Source organism: Melanerpes formicivorus, unplaced genomic scaffold (assembly GCF_026170545.1).
Source record: "Melanerpes formicivorus ecotype bairdi unplaced genomic scaffold, bMelFor1.0.p_v2 SCAF_16, whole genome shotgun sequence".
Lineage (NCBI taxonomy): Eukaryota > Metazoa > Chordata > Aves > Piciformes > Picidae > Melanerpes > Melanerpes formicivorus.
In genome coordinates, this window is record NW_027142368.1 from 13548547 (window position 1) to 13569885 (window position 21339).

The 21339-nt window shown below is 44.3% G+C and overlaps 1 protein-coding gene across 4 annotated transcripts in view; it reads left to right on the forward strand.

Annotated features, from left to right (window-relative positions):
- OSBPL5 (oxysterol binding protein like 5) overlaps positions 1-21339 on the forward strand; it is a 129035-nt gene that overhangs the window by 19507 nt on the left and 88189 nt on the right. The window lies entirely within an intron of this gene.

Genomic DNA, 21339 nt, shown 5'->3' on the forward strand with positions numbered 1-21339 from the left:
GAGCGCTGTAATGTGGGCTGCAGATTGCGCAGCTGACTCCTTGCGGAGACCACAGATCCATCACTTTGAAATGTCAGGCCTTTGTCACCCAGAATAGGCCTTTGTATTCTTTTTCCATGCTTGATACACAGAATTTTTCCTTTTTTTTTTTCCTTTTTGCTTTGTGTCATACAGTACAATTGGAAAAGAATCTGGACAGCTCAGCTAGGAAGAAAAGCTCCTTGCCCAAAGACAAGCAGAAGAAGCTGAGTCGTGGTAGAGGCAGCTCTCGGGACTTCTGGTAGAGTGTTAGAGTGCTCTCCCCTCTCTGCCCACTCCAGTGATGTGTCTGTAGGATCTAGGAGAGATGCATCTGAAGCCTAAAATATAAATTTCCCTATTTTCCCAAGGTCTAGGCTGCCACATTTGCATTTTCAATGACTGGATTGTGAGAGTGTGCTCTCTCCTTCTAGCTTACTTGCATGAATTGGGCAAGTATGGATCCTGTGCAAAACCACTGTGTCATGTTAGCACGAGAGCTGTGACGCCCCTTGAGATCTCAGCAGTGGTGATTTTCTGAGTCATGGTTAGATGAGGTGTGGTCTCAGAAATGAGAGGAAAAAACAAGTCTCTATTTTTACACTCATGCTTGTACCACCAGAATTACAGCATGTGCCAAAGTGTACTCTGTACTTAAGGTCCTGTCTGGTTTTGAGGCTGAGGGTTGTGCTGTGCATGGTGCAATGGGATGGGGATTTTGGGTGTTTCCAGTATCATTTTTGTTCAGATAAGGATGGTGCTTTGCAAACGCAGCCTCCACTGGTGGAGTACTTTCCACTTCCTGTGCTCAATTTCATGTTAGGGAGCAGTCCTGGAGTATGCAAACTGGATTACCTTCGGATGAAACTTATTTTGCTTATGATAACCAGAGGAGATAGTCCAGAGTGAACCTGCCCTGTAACTTGATTCTCTAATCCAGATTCATCTGTGGTCGTGGTAATTACAGTTCATGAGTTTGGATGTTTGTGTTTGTGAAAAACATCAGCCTATCAGCAGCCTTGGAGACACCAGCCCAGAGTTAAAGTCATCGGCCCGTGAGCTGTGTGGGAGCCGGGAGGAGCCGGGATGTCTGAGGGCCTTTCACAAATGTGGTGGAAGATAAATAGGGCTGAAGGATTGTGGCCTATCACATTGCTCCTATGTTTAGCCCCAGCAGAGTGGGACATATGTTTAATATGTCTTTGATATTGTTGAGTTCTGACCAGCAAATGTTAGAGCTCAGTTTTGTTCTCATGGGTCTTCTGTGCTCCAGGGCAAACTGGAGGGCTTCTCATTTTCTCAAAGCTGGAGTTCAATATTAGTGCTCGCTCTTTAGCTTGGCCTTGGATAGGGAATGGTTTGCCATAGGAGCCATTTGCTCATACCAGGAGGTTTTAAAGATCTGACCACTCACCACTCCAGTGTTTGAGCCATCTCTGAACAGCATTACTAAAACCAAAAGAGAGCAAGAGAGCTCAGGGACTCATCGTCCCATTGCAGGGACATGCTCTGCAAGTGCTTCTCTCCATCTGCTCTCAGGCTGTTGCCCTTTGTAGTTACGCAGGAGCTTCACAATCAGACCTCCAAGACATAGGGAAGGATGTTAGTGTTTCATATCTCATAGGACCTGTGGGATAAAGACCTTTTGTTTGCAGTGAGGTGCACAGGTGGAACAGCTCCAGCTGACCTCAGTCTCCAAATCATCTTTTTGTGCTGCAGCTCTCTGCTGATAAGGTCCTTATTGGTGTAAAATGTCATATGGACCAGGAGAAGCTCTCAGCTGTCATCTGAAAAGGTTATGTTTCAGCAGCAGCTTGTTTCCTTGTTTTCATAATTTTGACTGAACCTGTTTTACCTTTCACTGGGACAACTCTCTGATAACCTCAGAGCATCCTGTAGGTGCATGTGCATGAGCAGGTTTACAATTAACAGAGAGGCAAAGCCTGGCACCAGGCTCCTGAAGGGTAAGGATGGAGCTCCTCTTCAGTGCTCTGTTATGCAAACGATATTGCAAGTAATAGATTGCGGTGAGGAAACACTCTGATCCTTTTTTTTTGTTGTAATGTGCTCTTTTTTCATGATTTTTTTTTCTTTCCTTTTTTTCCCTTTCCTTTTTTGTTATTTTTTTTTCTCCCCCCCCTTTTTTTCCCTCTTTTTTTTTTCTTTCTTTTTCTTTTTTGAATAGTTTCATTTTTCCTTTCATTTTGGCAGTTAGCAAGTAGAAAGTTGTCCCTGCTGGGCTGGAAAAGGCTGGTGTGGTCTAAGTTGTTGCTTGTTGACTTGTCCTTGTACAAGTCCCAGGAAAATGTACTGCAGGCTTTGCTCCATCTGGCGAAATGCCCCATCCTCTGTGAGGCACAAATTGAATGAAGAAACAAAGCTAGTTTCTACAGTCTGGCTGTGGCTACTCAGTCACTGTTTGAAACCATTTCAAACATGGATTCCAAAGCTGATTTCATGTCAAGTACAAATAGGCACTAGGAGTGATACCTTTGTAGCTGAAGCTTGAAAGTGGTGTTGGTTTTCCTGGTCTTTGGTGCTAGCTTTGGAATATGAGCGTGGGCCATGAACACTGTAATAAATACTTCCACATATTATCCTGTACCTGAGCTGGCAGCATGATCCTTGGCGATTTTTGGCTTATTCTTGAGAATTAAAATGTAGAAAATTGGAGTCTGGACTTTTCCACCATACCTACCTACAAACATCTCTGAGGCCGTGTGGGATGGTACTCCTTTTGCTCTGTGGATTCACCCTCCTTTGGTCTGTGGGACTTGCTGGAAACGAATATACTTTTCCTCAATCTGCATTATAAAAGGGAGCTCTTTTGTTCTGTCTCCCCTTTTGTGTTTCTGATGGCACCAGGTTTTAAGCCCCCTTCAGGGTGATAGCAGCGGTGCAGAGAGACCACAAATCAACCCTAACCCAGTACTGGGGCTCCCATCCAGGCAATAGACTCAGTATTCAGTATCACTAAGGTTGGAAGACACCTCAAAGATCATCGAGTCCAACCTGTCACCACAGACCTCATGACTAGATTAGGGAGGACACTACTGCCCACTGCAGGCTTGAACTCACGACCTTCCCATTCAGGGTCTTATGTGCTACCAACTGAGCCAAGTCCTTCAGTCTGTCCTCATATCTATAAAGACAGCTTCTCCTAGGCTTTGGGAATGGAAGAGCTTGGAAACAGAGTGTGGATGTATGAGTTTAAGCAAAATAAAGTGAAGATGTCATCCTGGTCCCCAGGTACACTGATAATTTGAGGTCAATACTGAATTTGGACAGTCCCTTTAGGAGCCCAGGAACCCAGAGGCAGGGCTCTCAGATGATCCAGTCTGCTTCTCAAGGCTGACAAGAGGCTGTTGTGGTGGTAGTGTTGATCAGTTAGCTGCCAACGTGTAGACTGTTGTGTCAATGGGGAAAAGTACCACATGAAGATAAATCATAAAAACTGAATCCCCTCTCCCCTAAGGTCATGCAATATGCAGCTGTCTATCATGGAGCTCTGATTAATGAGGACCTCAGAAATCTGAAAGCTGCACTGCTGGGTCTGTTGGCTATACAAGCTGAAAGGTCTGACATCCCTGCAACTGCAAGCTAGTAGGAAGCATGCCATAACACTGTTGCCTTGGCCTCTCCTCTCTCATCTCCCTCCTGCTTCGCAGCTCCATCCAATCTCAAGACAGATCCAAAATATAGACACAAGCTGTCAAATTTCTGAGTGAGCAGTGCTCTTCTCCACATCCTCTCTCCTGTCTGCACCAGCTCTGTTAAGTGAGATGTGCTTTGAGGAGCAGAAATATTTAAATGCATTTAGTAGTGACTTAGCTTCTTTATTTCTGTTCTTCTCAGGAATAGGCAGCAAGTGGTTGGATCATGGTGTTGCTATGGTGAGTTTTAAGGTACACCTTTGATCATAGTTGTTAGGTGCCAGCCAGCCTGTTAATTCTAAGTCTTCCATATGGTTCCAGACCAAAATACCTCTCTCTTGCTACTCTTCATGTTGTTGAACACTTAGCCTGCCAGCTCACAACTCCTGTGCCTTAATGTGCTGCTCTAAGAAATCAGATCAGTTGTGAATTTCCTTTTCTTATTGGTGAGCAGCTGGCTGAAGTAGAGCTGAGTTTCTGTCCGTTTGTGAGGGTAGCAGGCAGGTCTCTATGTCTTCCTCAGAGCTGACTTTGGGAGCTCTTTAAGATTAGGGGCAAACAGTATATTTGGAGATGTGAGGAGAAAGGCTCTGTTCAGAGGAACATGAGTACCACAAGTGTAGACTTTGTTATTTAAATTGCTTATATCCTTGTCTTTTGCTTTTGCAGTCTTCCCCTTGCACTGTTCACTTGCACAGAACAGGTATTTGAAGAAGTGATTGCCCTCTGGTGAGCAAGTGTTTGCTGAGGTCAGTAAATTGCATGGGCCAGCCCTGGTGTTTGTGTTGATCTAGTCTGTAGTGGTGGGGAAGGGCTGCACTGCGCAGTATTGATCCCTCTTGCCAATTCAGCAGCGGAATTAATTGGAAGGAAGAATACTGTTTGATTTCCCTTGGTAGCAGCTGCTGGAGAGGCCCTGCTGATAGACATTGCAGTGTGTGCAGATCTGGTATCACACTGTGGTGTACCCTTGATGTTGAAGTGGAAGGCAAGTAAAGGCTTTGGAGGGGTGATAGGAGGGATCAGAAAGCATTGCTCATTAGACTGTGGGAAGACGAGTGTTTGCACCCTCGAGAGACCGAGACACAAGTGGGACCAGTTTCTCAGGCACAGCTAAGCAAGCACTTCATGAATGGTACTTTTAAAAGACACCTGCTAGCTCTTCAGTTGAAATGAAGCAATAGTTAAGTGAGGCTGCCTGGAATATGACCAACCTCATATTGGGTGAAGCATCTTAGTAAAGAAGTACCTTTAGCTTGGTACTGTATCAGTGTTGTCCCTAATGATGATGGACAGGACCCTTTCTGCTTGTGGACTTCAGGATCATTATAAGAGGGTTTTGCTCCAGGTGACTATTTAAAACCACCTATTAATGTGAATTTCTGAGTATGTGAAATGAGATCCTGAGATTTCTTCTCTGAAAATGAGTAGTAAAACTCCTATTGTAGTCAAAGGATGGTCATTTTATCCAACAAGCACAACAGAGTCTACCAAATGGTTCAGCTAGAAATATGTCTAGAGTGGCATCTCATCCCATTTGGCTTGTTTCTGCTGGCCAAAGAGGCATCCACTGCTCCAAAGCCTTACTGAACTACTCAGGTCTTCTCACTGAGTTGAAAGAAAAAGCCCTGCTGAAGTCAGGGAGGCATCACCCAATTTTTTAGGGAAATATCTAAAAGCAATGCATTTTATAACTTCCCTGCATGCCTTGGGGATGGTGGAGGAATGGCTGGATTCCTGCATAAATGTGGGAGCAAGTGCTGTAACTCAGAAACACTGTCAGAAATCAGCATTCTCCTTGTTGCTGCCGCGGGAAGCGTGGCCAGCTGCTGTAGCTCTGCAGCAGGGGTGGCTGGCTGCTGGTTTTCTGGCCTTCAACTTGCTCTGCAATGGTTAAATGCCTCCCACCTATGAAAATATTTTGCTGTGTGGTTTGGTTTTATACAAATACAACTGAAAAGCCAAGTGGCAGGGAATGTGGTGCTCAGTTATTTTCAGTGGTTTAGGCTCAGCCAACACACCCGAGAGAGCAGCCTGAGTGTCTGTGCGAGCAGAGATCAGATAGCGTCTGCCATGCTGGGCTGGAGGGCTTAATCAGCTATTAGAAGATGATATTAGGAAATATGATTTACAAAGAGCCTGTTCAGAGGGTTTTGAGTCTTTTGTCAGTCAGTATATTCATGGGGAAGTTTGCAATTTCAGTCTAATCCTTTTGGTTTTATTTTTCATTTCTCTGTGCTTGTTTTCCTGCCAAGCAATTGCCTGCTGCAGCTCTTTGCAAGGGCTTGCTTATCTAGGCTCCTGTTATTATCCTACTTCAATGTTGTTATTTACTTGCATGGTAATATAGAGCTTCTGATCTGGGATCAAAGCTCCACTGTGCTAGATATTATACAGACCTAGTTTATTAAAGGCAAGTATTTGCTGTCCTAGGAGTGTGTGGGTTTACCTTATGATACCAAAAAGGGACAGAACAAGGTAACAGGACAGCATTCACAGACAGTATAATAAGCAGTGGTCAAGGGACACAAGCTCTCTTGTTTTGAACTGGCAAAGGTTTGTGCCTGCCAAAAAAGAAAGAAGAAAAGGTTAGCAATTGTAGTTTTCCCCAGCAAAGCAGCAATTATTAAATCGTTTTCATTTTTGTCCCCTCTGTCAACTATTTGCAGTACTTTTTGAGCACAGAATGGGTTTTGCTGCTATTTGCAGGACTACAGCCAACCTTGCCAAGCAGTAGGCACAAGAGGTTCTTTAAACAGACATTAGGAAATCCCAGGTAAGGAGCTTGCATGGCAGACCTTAATCAGATGTATACTGCTTTGAAGTGACACCTGGCTCGAGCCTCTAGCAAGTCCTTGCCGTGCTTGGGATCCTGCAGGCTGCCACATTTTTTGACCACTTCACAGAGCAGTTGGCACACCTCCTCTTACTCCTACTTGGCATAAGCCTGCTGCAATTGTATTACAAAAGGCAGCATCACTGACCCTAAAGGGATTGAATAAATGCAGGTTTTAGATACATCTGAGTAGTTGTCATATGCTGAACTGGCCGGCAGCATTCCTCAGGCTGGGAACTGGTTAGTTGATGTGCAGTCCTACCAAGCAGGACTGTAGTGTCACTGTGGGCACAAGATGAGCTGAGATTGTGAGCAAGACAAACTACATGCTAGGCTGCATTATGAGAACACTGCCAGTAGGGTGAAGGGATTAATATCTTCTTCTATCCTTTGGTGCCCTCTCACTTCAAGAGGGTTGTGGAGAGGCTGAGAGGGCCTGAACCTGACCGCATTTGGTGTGTGAGAAAAGCAGTAGCAGTGAGTTCAGAGTACCACAAAGTGAAAGCTGAATGAGTCCCAGCAAGCATAGCTTGGGAAATTCCCCTCCTGTGGGAATGGAGGCTTTGAGCATTATCTTCCTCATCTTCAATGCCTTCTCACCAAGCCTGCTTGTACCAGTGGGATTCGTCCACCTAGGTCTCGAGGTGGCCTTGGAAAAAGGAAAATCAATCTGCCTTTCCATAACCAGCCTCAACAGGAGGCTGCCTGATGTTTGGGGATTTTTTCATTTATTTTTTTTAACAGCATGTATTTCTCCTGCCAGCAAGGAGGTAAACATCTCTTCCACCTGGGAACTATGCAGCCTGCACTTCCGTTTTTCTGCTGGCTCCCACACTTGGCTTTCTGTTATTGCTGCTGCTGGTGAGTTAAATTTCAGAGATGTGCCAGGCGTAGCAGCCAAATCCAAATTTACATCTCCTTGCCTTTAAACGGAACAGGAGGTCTGCAGAAGTCCTGTGTTTTAGAGTGGCTGTTCAGAAGAGCAAAGAACAGAGGCTTTTTTGCTGCATGTGAGACCGCACAGCATCTCTGGACCCAGCCAGGATGGACATTTGGCTTTTCTTCTATACCTTCATTACTTGCCAGGGTGATAGCCTCAGGTGACAGCAGTCCCAGGGAGATGTTAGGGGCAGAAACCTCCAGCCAAGCTTGATGTGGGACTAGAGTTACTTTTACTTCTCAAGGCTCTGGGTCACCTCATCCCACCCACTCCTGTTTCGTTGCTTTATTTATGTACTGGTCTCCTAATGCCTCTGATCTCTTCTTCGTGTTTCTAGTGACACGCTGGTGCAATGGGTTATATTCCATCCTGGCAGGGGAAGATGTATCCTGATCAGAAGATGGCATGAAAGGGTAGAGCAGGAATGATTTCCCCAATGGAGACTTAGATTAGTGTACACCTTTGTAAAGTCTGTAGCCAGGAGTGCTGCATGACATCACTCTTGGACTGCTTTGAGCTGCAGAGTGATTGGAGAGAGGTGCTGGAGCATTTTAAGAACCGGAGAGCTGTTGCTAGGGTGGATAGAATTGAGAGCAAGAGGGAAGGGGTCTGAAAATGAACAGGCTCCTGAAAAACTTAATGTGGCATGTAACTAATTGCAAGACAAGTATTGTCTTGTATGGGTGCTAATTGTTTGAAAATTAGCTGACAATTAACTACCTATTACTTAAAGACCTTTGTGTCTTCAGGTTTAACATCTACACTGAAAGAGAATTCACAGCTCTTCACAGCCGAGTAGAAGCACATTCTGAGGTAGCTTCCAAGCTTGCACTTACTAAACTTTGCCAATGTTCTTTGGTAGTGCAGCAATGGCAAATGTGTAAGTCCAGGAGTCTGCTTCTAGGTGTGTCTGGTTACTGTATTCCTTTCTTCTCAGATTTTTAAGCAGCTAATATTTGAGTAAGCAAAACCTGAGCAAAGGTATTGCGTTATCTTCAATTGCTTTGCTGAATACTCAAGCCTCCTTCGCTTTTTCCATTAAGGGCATTTGAGCCTGAGAGCCTGCTGGGTTGTGTAAGGGCTGTGCCAGGTGAGTAGCACCCTGTGCCACAGCTGCCAGCTGCACCTGCCTTCTCTTTCCAAAACACGCCTCTGCCTCTGGAAATGTCTGCCTCTGAACCCGGTCCAGGTGTTGTGACAGTTCTTTCTGTGGCTTCTTGAAGGTACAAGTTTAGCTGGAAAATAATGAAACAAGCTTTGAATTTTGCCCCACATGCTTGAGGATCTGTGAGACAAAGATGGTTGTATCTTACTTGAATTGTTTCCAACATTGCATTTAAGCCTTAGGTGGAATTAAGCTGCTAGAAACTGAACTGCTGCCACGGGAGCAAGGCAGTAATGATTTCAGGGTGCTGAAGAATGCTTAGTCAGGATTTGGGAGAGTAGCCACCCAGATCATCACCTCCTGTGCCTTCCTTTCTTGTTTTTGTATCATGACATACCCTGCTCATGGCCTAAACGGCAGTGAGTGGAACGTGAGAAGGAACTAAGGATGCTTTTAGGACTCTGAGGCAATTCGGTATGGTGGCAAATGGCAGAAATGACTCCTTAGCTATCCATTGTGAAGAATTGCACCCTTCTGTTGGTACCAGTTGCTCTGTGATGCTTCTTTCTGTGCTGAAATGATTGCTGTTGTGGACACAGCTGTGAAAAGCAGCTATGGGGGCATGGCTGGTTTGTATTCATCAGTAACTGCTCTGCTTATGGGGGGATTTGGGGAAGGTCAGGTAAAGGAACTGTGGGCCCCAGTCTTACCCTTAAAAGCCAGGCTCTTTGGCGAGGTGTGAAAGCTACAGGGCTGTTGTTGGTTTCCAAGCACCTCTTGTGGGTAATTCTTTGCAGGTGTGCCTGGAATAAGATTGCATACATCTGGACTGAAACATGTCATCTTTATGGCATGAGCTCCATCTCCAGACTAATTCAGCAGGGACCAGAGAGCTTCCCCTCCCCCCACCCCCGGTTTAGTGTCAGATACCTACTTTAGTGACATTTGTGTCTTGATTCCTTAGAATTACAACTATTCTACGAGACATCAACCATTCATTAAGCTAACAAACCAGTCCTGATTTTAATTTCTGTGGCTGGGATTTAATTCTGCACCAGCCCTGGTGCACAGGAAGCTTACAGGCACTTTGGTGATTGTCTTTCAGGGGCTGGCTCATGCTTATGCCACGACACTGTTATTTCTAGCAGGGATACTCTAATGCCTTCCTGCTGAAACCTGTCTAGGAATCTCTTAATGGGGTGGCCCACTTCCAAATTGCAAAGAGGAGCAAAAGCTCATCAGACAACATGAATGGAGATAATTTCAGCAAACTTTTTCTGTATAAGGAGATTGATGTTTTAAGTGTCTCAGCAAATTGGTAATAATGATCTGCAATTCTCTACCATTCTTCACAAAGGAGCAGGTCTTGGAAAGTAGTGATTAAACGCAGCCACCTTCTGGACTGAGCCAATGCAGACTTTTCCTGTTGTCCCATAAGTTAACTATTAGATTTACAAGTCTTGTTTAATGAGCTTTTTGCTTCCAGACCAGCAAGGAGCCCTCAGAGAAGCTGGGGAAATGTGACCAGCATTTTTGGCAAGTGCCTAATGCAGTTTCCAGATTACACTGGACAAAGCTGCGAGTTCTTCGTAGTAGAAATGGGATATACCAGCAGATGAGCAATAACTCTGCAGCAGCTGCTGTTCCTGTTGTGCTGTTTGCTCATCTTACAGGTAGTGACTGCAGAATGAACATCAGCCTCTTCCCTACTGCAACATATGGAAAGACGTCAGCTCAGATGTCTGCGTGCATCCCCACCCTGTGTGCTTAGATGTGAGGGAGAGATCTAAACTGAAGATGAAGTGGATGCAGCATTATGCAGAAGCTTTAGTGTAGAGCCCCTCTCACTTTTCTACAGGAAAAGTGAGACTTTTTTTTTTGCTAGACAGCTGAATTTAAAGCCAGGGCACAGTTTCCAGATCCAGTGTTCAGTTTAACTACAAAACTCAGTTTCCTGTTTGTCTCCTCCTGTGCCCACGTAAACTTCTTGCACCCATAGTGTCCTTTCACAGGGTGATCCTACCTGTGTGAAAAACAGAGATGCTGTTAGCTTCTCTGAGTAGATTCAGTGTCCTGCCCTGGGAAAAATAGCAAATTTTATCCACACTGATGCCAGACCTCTGTTTTGTTCCCCTAGGTTAGGTGTTTTCCAGGCTGTTCAGTCATTCCTTATGCATTCCTTTGATTGTTCTGCAGTATTTCCATAAGCATATTCCAGATCTAATTTATCTTCTCTGAGGTGAGAGGACTAGAACTTCATGTAGTATTCAATGTGTGCATTAGCTGTGGATTTAGAATGCTGTCTTCCCTACTCCAATGTGGGCTGCTAATGAGACTTCACTGATGACCTCCTTTCACCAGGAACTGAATGCTTGCTTACTCCTGTCCTGTGCTTCCTAACTTTTATGGAAAGACTCTCCTTCTTCTCCTGCAGCTTCTAGCTTTCAAGAGCTTAAGACAGAGGTCTTTGCTGCAACTCTTCTTGAAATCCAGATTGTGAGCTAACTCACTTTTCTCAACAGGATTGCTGACATACTGCAGGAACAGTGAGAGGCTGGAAAGGCAGGGCTCCCCCTTGCAGGGGCTGTAAGGAGCTTCTATTAATTTGTGTATCTGTTTTTCTTTGGTAAAGGCTTCACAAAGTTGCCAGATACAGACTTAGTCCTATAGGCTTGTAATCCCCCAGGTTCTCCCAAATTCTTTTACTAAAGCTTTCATGTTTTTCACTCCTCAGTAATGCAGCTATCTCAACTTGCAGGGTCCTTAGAATTCTCAAGTGGTGGCCACCTAGTCCTGCTTTGTTCCTGTTCCTTTTCCCTCTTGGTACTGGATGTGCAGGCAGATCCTGAAAAGGCTCCACTGCCAGGATCTCAGCAGTTTCTGTGTCTCTTGCAGTTAGATCTGTGTACTTTTAATGATTGTTTTGGGGTTGGTTGCCTTTTTTTTTAAAGCTACTTGAAACAGCTTTTAGCTTAATTCCTGCTCTATAGGCTATGGAGAGACTAGCTGCATTCTTTCCACAATGTGGCATATTTTATTTTAACGTCATTTCAGTTCTGTGTAAAAGGAGAACAAAACCCAGACAAGCATCTCGCACTTGGGACGTTTTATTTGTTGCTCTGACAAGGCAAAGAGCTCTTCAAATCTGGAAAATTGCATTTATGTCTCTTTCCACTGACAGATCAGTGGAAGGCAGCAGCAGCTGCTGTAAACAAGAATTACACCCTATGGTTTTCTTCTGGCAAGACAAAGACTACTTTAACACTTCAAATGTTCATAAAAGTCACTTCATTTCTTTAATTGTGACCACTTAGATTTAGAGCACAATGAGGTGCTGCTGTTCCCACATTCAAGTTAGCTCATCCAGGTTTGACTTATTTCCCTCCTGTGTTTCCCCCAGTTCCATCTGATAAGCCCATCTATCTTTTGATTATGATGGGATTGAACTTTGTGCAGGCAGGCTCACCGCTCACGTTGGCGCTGTGAGGACAGCTTATGGCTTTTCATGTTGATTTCTCTGTGCCATTATAATCTTACCAGCTTATTTCCATCCCCTGGAGGTATGTAGAAATATAAATGCTACCCAATCTCTCTCAGTTTCTAGAAGTAGCTGAAGCCAATGAGTTTTGTATGGAACTAAATTTCTTTACCTCTCGTCTGCTGTAATATGGAGTCTTCAGAAGGATACCCAAATCAGGCAGTCAGCAGGCAGGCAAATGACATTTCAGCACACAGGGCAATTTTTTTTGGGGCCTCTATTCTGGCTTCAAATTGCAACATTTCTCTTGCCATTTTTGCAAGTCCAGGCAGAGCAGTAAATGCTGAATTGCCAGAGAGAGTGGAAAAGTGTGCTCTGGGCTGTCTCAGCACCTGAGCTTTCCTAACAGTCGGCTCTCTCAGCTTGTGTTGGGGCCTTTTTGTACAAGCCTTCACACTTCTTGTTTTTTGTTGTCATGAGAGCTGGAAGCCTGTATTGTCTTAAATCAGACTGGTATGATCCAAGAACACAGCCTTGAGTGAATATCCTGAACCCTTCACAATCAAAATGAAATGGCAAGTTTCCACAACAAAGTAAACAGTACAATACCCACACCTTAGGATTTAGTGAATGTATTTATTGTAATTCTATAAACCTAGTCTCTGAACTTTTCACTAGGAAAAAGGGAAGTCAGTATGTGCAGAGTTCAGTGCTTTGGAGATGAGATGTCCTTTAAGCACTTGTATAAAGCTGTTGGCTTTCAGAAGTGCTGACTCCTGGTGAAATCTGTGTCTGCCCAGACCTCTGAAATCTGGGGAGGTTTGGTTCAGGTGAGCAGATGTGGAGTTAGACATGGACATCTGTACACCACATTCTGGATTTGGGGCTTGGGTCTGTAGTCCCCAGTCTCCTTCTTGACCTGTAGCTTGGTCTCACATCTAGTGAAGCCAGAAATCTCCTCTTTATCCTTTCCCCCACCCCACTTAGGTCATATGCTCCTGCATCCTTTAAGGGAAACAGCAAGACCTTACTGACCTTGGAAAGTTTTAGCCCAAATCCTTTCATGATTCTCTTTTATCACCTGGGGTAAGTTATATGAAAAGGCACTTCTGATTACCTCCCTGAAGTCCCCTTTGCTTCTAGAGATCATTTCATTATTGTAATCAGACCAAGACCAAGAGAAGTGTGATGTTAGCTGAGAAGTTATTAGCTTTGAAGTTAATGCAGCAGAGGTTACTAGAGTTCTTTTTGGGCTATATACTTGTGGTCTGAAAATTTGGCAGGAGGTACCAGGAAGAAAAGTAGGTGTTCTGACTTGGGCATATCAGCTGAAAGACTGACTCTAAAGTCACAAAATCTCCTGTTCAGTGCAAAGGAACAGGAACAAACAGCTTGACACAGAATAAACCAAATATGAGAGCCCCAGGCTCCTTGAGATCCAGGTGAAGTCCATCTTTCCAGACTAGATGGGGAAAATGGAAACATTCAGCATCTGGGATGCTGCAGAAACATTTCTTGAAGGTGAGAAAGTTTCAAGGCTAGAAGAGTGCATGGGATAATGATATCCCAGAACTAAGGTAATTTATTAGGCCTTTACATGCTGGTGACAGTTTTACACTCTGGCCATCCTGCTCTGCACCCCCCTGAGGTACAGTTTAGCCTCTATAGGCTGCCATTAGCCAATACCCTGCTGATGTTTGGTATGCTTAGACCCTTGTGTTTTGCTGAGCTGGAATATTTAAGCATGCTGTTGAATATTTTGCTGAAGTGCTGCCCTAGAAAGGTGGTATAAATTTAAGATTATATAATTTCTAAAGCACTGCAATGAATGCTTCAGAGAAAAAGATGCTCTGAATACTTCAGAGAAAGATGCTTCTGGGTCCTTTTATGCTGGAAGGTCTTTGGTAATTTTTGTATTGTTGGTTTGTTTGTGTTTTGTTTTGGTTTTCCCTCAGAGTTATACATTCTGTCACATTCTTACACTGTGTTAATTCTTTCAGTTATCAGTTTGCAGACTGTTCTTCTGTTCAGAGAAAGGAAACTTTAATCTATCCTTAGACATCTCAGACAATGACCCCCATTTATTTTTCAGCTGAGGGCATTTTGTTTTGAGCCATTGCTCTCAAGATTTATACCCCCATTTCCCTGTCTCCTTTTCATCAGGTCAAAATGCAGAGTCATGATTGTTCTTCCCAGACTTATGCCTTCAATGCCCTCTCTTTGGCTTCAGTTTGATTACATCTACGTCAGGAATAATGTCTTGAAATACAGACTCCAAATATGTGGCTTTTGTGCACTGAGTGAAGTATATTCTCCTGGGAAATCCTATGTGCAAATTGAGCATGAGCTGAAAATGATTCACAGATAAGGAGTGTTCATATGCCACTTGGAAGTGCTGGAGAAGATCCTGGCTTGAAATATGTGGCTGCTGAGCTCTTGAAATTAGGATCTCTCACATTCTCTCCACTTGGATGTCAAAGCTGCTAGGTGCTTTTTGTCACTGGTACAACAAAAACAGCCCATCCCTTTTGCTCTCAAACTGAGGAGTATGACCAGCACTCTTAAATACCTAGGGTAGAATTTAGCTGCATACAGAGGAGTGAAGCTCTGTTTCTCTCTCAGTTTATGTGAAACTAATCCTTGACAGGCCTAACCACTTGTCCATGAGTGTAAGCTAATGTGCCTGTGGGATGTATCTCCTCCATAGCTCGAAGAGGAGACACTGGTGTATTGCACTGATGGATGAGTAGCAAACAGAGTTGTTACTCAAAGGCAAAGAGATGAAACTGTCTGTTAACCATCCACCCCATCTGTCATGGAGAGATGCCAAATAGCCCCAATATTTGGGATGCATACCACACTCATCTGATGTGAAGGCCAGCTGCCCCTCCACTCACCTCCCTTTACATCGCTGCTTGCTCTTCTCCCTTTTTCTGAGCTGTCATCTGTGCACATGAAAACAGGCCCTAGAAAATCATGTATTTGTCTTGGGATAGTGGAACTCCCTGAATCAGCTCACTGTGCCTCCCAACAAAGATGCAAGAGCTCAGAGCTGCCTTCCCTCCCGTGAGGAGCAGCTGTTGCCCGTCTTGGGAGCAGCTCGCTGTCGAAGCCATACTGTTGTGTGATGAAGCCTGAATCTCAGGGGACAAAGCCTGTGTCCTGGGTTCACAGTCCCTCTTTGGGGTGCTTTGGATGAGTGCTCCAGTGGATGGCTGACAGCTGGGGAGGATGCACCACACTCACTCTTATTGTCTCTGTGGTTTAGTGGGGTAGGAGGGAGCATTGCTGCTGTGGGGCAGTTCAAAGGACAGGCAGAGTTTTCTGAGCCATATCTGCAGAATGATAGCTAATTCATAAACAAAGGACGAGGGTGAGTGTATTCCCCAGACTAAAGCCAGCTTTTCTAAGTGTGCTCCTAAACCCCACCCTCTGAAGCTTTCTGTGATAGATACTTACTCACCAGCATTCTGGCATATGATATTTAAAGGCAAACCTCCAGCCCAGCCTCTCTTTCACCAAAGTTCAGTAATCACTCAAGTAGTTGTGCTGATATTTTGGAGATGCTGTTTAGATAGTTCTGAAATGAGCCCTGGAAAATGCTGTTAACTGGGGCTGTGGGCAAGAATGTATCACTTCTGACCCTTTGAACTACTCTGGGCTCATTAGAACAGTGATTGGTATCTTCTCTTACACACTCTAGTCATCTTCCCAAGTATTTTACTGACCTGTATCTTCAGGACATTGATGGATGAGCTCTGGAGAATCTTACAATGCCACTGTAAAAGCTACTAATCCCCCCTGCTCCTTTCTTCCCTGGGGTACTGGACCCATAACAGGAACAGCAGAAGGAAACACACATTAGTTAGCTGCAATAAAAAAATCCGAATCTCTGCCTAAAAACACTCATAAAATGCCCCAAGGAAATTCTTCAAAGCCAGGGCAGGGTTGGTGTCTCTGTTAGGACAGGGCACAGCTCCTGTGTTCATGTTACATTCTCAGATATGACACTGTAAAGCTTGATCAATTTTTCTTAAGCTGGCTTTTGGTCTTGTTTTGACAAGGAGTGGAGAAAAGCCAAAGTGATATCTGCTGAGGCTTGCTTGAAGGAGTGGGGCATGCTTCTCTTACAATCCACAGTACAATTCCAGCTGGTTTAAACAGCCCAAAAACCTAACCCCATGCTCTCGTCCTAGATGAGTGTCTTGCTAAGTCTGCATTCCTTTTCCTGTTGTGTTAGACCCAGGGTGGCTGATGCTCTCTTTTAGGCCCCAACTCTGGAGTCTAGGGCATTGCCCAGAAATGCAACTGGTGCTGAAACATAACTTCTTGAGTGTCTTTCATCTCCTACTTGAAAAACAGGAAGAAAAGGAAAGAACCCATGGAGAGTCATGCTGGAGGACTACTACAGGCTCATAATTATTGTGGAATTTCTGTAGAAGGAAAGTGCTTTGGTGTCTGGAGCTGCATAGTTTCTAAGCTTCTGTGATGTTCCCCTCTTGTTTTGTAACATCTCCAGCAGGAGTGAAGAAAATAACATTGACCAGCTCTGTATTCTGGGAAGGTTGCTCTGCCTTGCTGCTGTGATGCTGTGTAACAGGGTTTTGCTTCTCTTCTCATGTTGCTATCTGATCTGCTTGCAGAAGGTGATGGCATTTATTTCAAAGGCAGTGTTTACATGCTTTGTCCTTGGCGTGTTGGTCATGCATCAAGGAATACGAAATGTCTCTAGGAGGAAGTTCTATAGGAAACAGGATCTGTGTTTTAGCACTGAAGCTCCAGACAGTCTTGCTCATCTGGAGCTGGGGTGCTTTTTAACAGAGGCTTGATCCTGCAAGCTGTTGCTGCTTCACAAAACAGTCATGGCCAAGGATCTCAATGAAGAGCCATCAAACCTGGGCCCACTGAGAAATGGTAGGGAGTTCCCTGACACAGAACGGCTCTCCTGCAGAATTCCCACATACTCTGCACCCTAGGGTGTAGGCTCCACTTCTCAGCTTGATCTTTCTCCTAGATCCTATGCCTTTAAAGGGAAAGTCCTCAGCAACACCCATAATGTGTGCTGCTTTTTGATTCTGAGGGTGCAGAGTGGTTTCAGGGCTCTGCAGCATAATGAACCAGGCATCATCTCTGCTCTTAAATCAGCCAGCCCAGGAAAAAATGTCTCATTGTGTCTCTTCAGGACAATGTTGGCAGACGAGATCAACACTCTGTGGCCTCTGCAGACTATGACAGCAGCACAAATCATGATCCAGAGAACAGTAATTGTAGCCAAATCATTCCCTTATTGCTTCCATCAGCATCATTTTTCATGTCACAGACATGGCTTTTGTCTGACACCCGTCCTCTCCTCCTGTTCTGCTGATAATCCTCCAGTCTCATCCCTTTTTATGCATCCCTCGTGGTATTACTTTTCTTGCTGGAAACCCCTTTCACATGCCAACAAGGAGTTTCCCTCTCAGAATGCATACCTAAAAAATAGCTCCATGCAAAGGCCAGTGTTGCTTTATAAGAGATGTCTGGTTTTGTCAATCCAGACATGACACAGGTAGTGACTTGGGATCTTGCCAGTAACCCCCATTCCTCTGCCATGAATGATGAGATGGTGTGTTGCAAATTAATTCTGTCTTACACTGGCAGATCCCAGGCAAAGAATCTGCAAATGTGTGTGCTGAGTTTGTAGAACAGTTAATGTGGAGCTCTCCCCTCCCTTCACAGACACCCATGTTGAGTGGTGGGCTTAGGTTTTATTTCTCAATTAAATTCAGCAACCAGAAATAAGAGAGGACAAGAATTAAGTGCTGGGAGAAGATTTTTCTGGCTGTGATTTGAGAGGGGGTGATGGAGCAGGTACTTTGGGCCAGATGCAACTTAGGTTCTTAATTATTAGTGAAACAAATGAGAAAGCAAATAAAATACAGACCCATTTTCATGAAGGCAATGGTAAGATAAGGAAGGTAAACAGTTTGTTGAATATGGTCCCAGCTGTGGTTTATGAGAAAGACAGATGAGGAAGTCTAATGCTGTTGATGGAGGGCAGTCTGTAGGGGCCAGGCATTTTGAGCTCTGAATGATGTGAGCTGAAGGTCTGGCTCATTAACACTGACACACACAGATCCTGAGGATGCATACTCATAGCTGCTTTGAAAACAAAGAGATGCTGTGGAACAAAATACCTTTTTGAGCATAAATATGTGCTACTATCACACTTCATCTCCTCTCTGTATATGTCTGCCTATATACAAACATATAGGTACTTACATGTTTGTGTATGAGAAAAGGAAAGAGGTGCAATACACTTCAATCAGCTTAATTCATCATTAGATGTCTTTAGAAGAGTTGTGTGTCAGAGGGAGCAGGAAGAGAAGTTAGAGCTGGGAGCACTGCCTTGGAGCTCAGAGAATGTGCTGTTGCTTAGTAGATACAAACAACTTCAGGCTAGTGAAACTTGTCAGATATAGTTTTACTAGCTGTGAGAGGCTGGAGCGTGGTTTGGAGGGCCTGTTGTAATAAGAGCAACTGAGGGAACTGGGGTTGTTCAGTCTGGAGAAGAGAAGGCTAAGTGGAAGATCTTACTGCTCTCTACATTTATCTGAAAGGAGGTTGTAGTGAGGCTGGTGTTGGTCTTCTCCCAAGTATCTAGCAACAGGGTGAGAGGAAATGGGTTTAAGCTGTGCCAGGGGAGGTTTAGATTGGGCATTAGGAATAAACTCTTTTTCAGAGATTGGTCAGGCATTGGAACAGGCTGCCCAGGGAGGTGGTGGAGTCACCATCCCTGGAGGTGTTCAAGAAATGAGGTGCTTCAGGCAGAGTTTAGTGCTCATGGTAGCTGGGTTACAGGTGGACTGGATCTTAAAGGTCTTTTCCAGCCTCAGTGATTCTGTGCTTCTATGAGTGGTTTGTCTGTCCTCTCATGTGCCTTACAAATCAATGCTGTGAGGTTGCTGGCGTGTTCTCTTGTTAGTTTGCCTTTCTGTTGCAGCAAGCTGATGGGCTTACAGCATTAGGCTTTTTTCTCTCTCTTTATTCTATTTTTTTCCCAGGAGACAATGAATGTGTAGAAAACAGCACTCCCAGAACACCAAAAATTAACTGCTGTTACCAAGTAGAGAGTTGGTCCTGAGGCAGAACCAAAATGAAGTTACCTTCAGCATGAGAGGGGTGAAACACATACCCTGCTATTTCGAGTGACTGACTCCTTCCCTTTGCAGTTCATCCAAACCAAATCAAAAAAACCCCACATCACCAACTGGAAGGAAAATGCTTGCTGCCACAGAGCAAGCAGGGCAGCAAAAGGCGTCTGTGTAATTATTTTCCTGTGTTGCTAATGGGGCAATAGAGAAAGTCAGTCATCTGCACTAGCAGGCATTCTTAAAACTTCCACAAGCCAAGGTCTTTAATGCTGGTGTGGCTATGACTGCACAGTAATTGGAGCCATAACTTTTACTGGTGACTGCCCTGCAGAGAAATTACAGTCTGTACCTGAGAGATGCAGTCAGAACTCTGGCCCCAGGAAGTTTCATTTCGCAGACCAGACCCAATATAACATTGGCAGCAGAAGGTTAACAGGACAGAAAGCAGGAAATAACAATTGAGAGTTCTGGGGGAAACAATCAAATCCTGCAGCCAAATACATCTGAAGAGCCATGTCAGACTGCTGAAGATAACTGCTTCATAAAATCAGTTGGTCACCAGGAGAGCTTCACAAACAGAGACTATCCTTTTAAAGGTAGTTGTGATGGGAATGTGGAAATCCTGCAGTGAAACTTATATTTCAAGTTTTGAACATACTAGAAGTATTTTAGAACTTACCACTGTTGGCTTCTGGTGTTGCAGATTCCCCTCTTGTCTCTGTCAGTTCCCAGACTAGTTTTCCCAGCTGTTCAACAGCAAACCCACTCCTTGTGGCCAGTTGATACTGGGGTTTTGTTAGCAAATAACATTGCTGGCACTGGTGCCAGCAGAGGTCTTTTTGGTCCTTTGAAACAAAAAGGCACTCTGATGTTGTCCTTAGGCTTGACTCAAGGTACCAAAAGGTACAAGGCCTGGGATCTTGTTTATCTTGCAAAGTGTCTGTGCACAGCCTGCTGAATTAGTCTGCATGGTCAGCCAGCTTATGCTCTGGACTGGGTTTCTTAGTCACTGTGCGCTGCTGCCCTAGAAAAGTGGTTTGAAAGCCAGGAAAGTCCAAGTGTCTCATGTCTAGCCCTGCCCAAACTGGCACTGCTGGGTGGATACAACCCTTGGATATATATCATGCTTAAAATTTTAAGGTTCTCTCTGTTTTACTGCCATCATAAACCACTTGCAAGGGGACAAAAAACCCAACCCAACCACATTATGAAGTAGATTGACTTTCATTTTGGCTGCCTTTTTCTCCTCAGTATCTTCTATCATTGTCAGGAACCTCTGTCTCAGACAGTATATTGAAAACAAAAGCCTAAACTTTTCCTTGTTGCTGTTCTGGGTGAGCCATGGTGTATGAACCAGCAGTGATTTTTCACACTGACAGCACACAGATACTATTTGTTTAGCTCAGTCATTCTGGGGGAGGCAAGGCTGGGGCAATGGCAGATTATTTTCTGAAATGCCAGCTTTGTGCCTCTTCAGCTTCACTTCACTGTCCTTTCAGAGCTGTTGGTGCATTTTGGGACTGCCTGCTAGCTGTTTATGAAGAATCCTAGTTTGCATGAGTTTTGCATGGGTTTTGACTCCTTCATTTTTAAGGCTAGGTTTCATAATGGCTGTTGAAGGTACTATTCGTCTTTGCTGAGAGCCTGCTAACGTCACAGCAAATAACTCGATGCTTCTCTGTGAGAGGTGTTTCTCTCTGGTCAGTCACGGTGCCTTCTGAAATAGGAGAAGTTCTCCTCATGAAGAAGTGGTGAGTTCTGATCTGCTTGTCTTAAAAATAGCACAGTGCAGAGCGTGGTTTTGGTTTTGCAGCTTCCTCTGTGTAGTTCTGAGATGACAAGATGCTTGTTTATGAAACTGAGGGCTTGAATATCTGCCTGTTATCAAAATGCCAGTGCTGTAATTGGCAGCATGTGCCAGAAGAGCTGAAATATCTGAGAAGGCCTTTTCCATGATTAAGTCCATTTCCTTACAAAGCTATGACAGATTCCCATAAAGGTTTCTCTCCAACGTTAAAGTGACACTGCAGGGATTAGAACCAAGAAGTTCCTCTTTCAGCTTGCCCATACAAATAAGTTTTGAATTGGAGAAAATGTGATAAGTGTTGATTCATTTGGGGGTTTTGGAAGTGACCAAATAATGCTTTTCCATATTTTTGTATTCAGATGTTTGAGT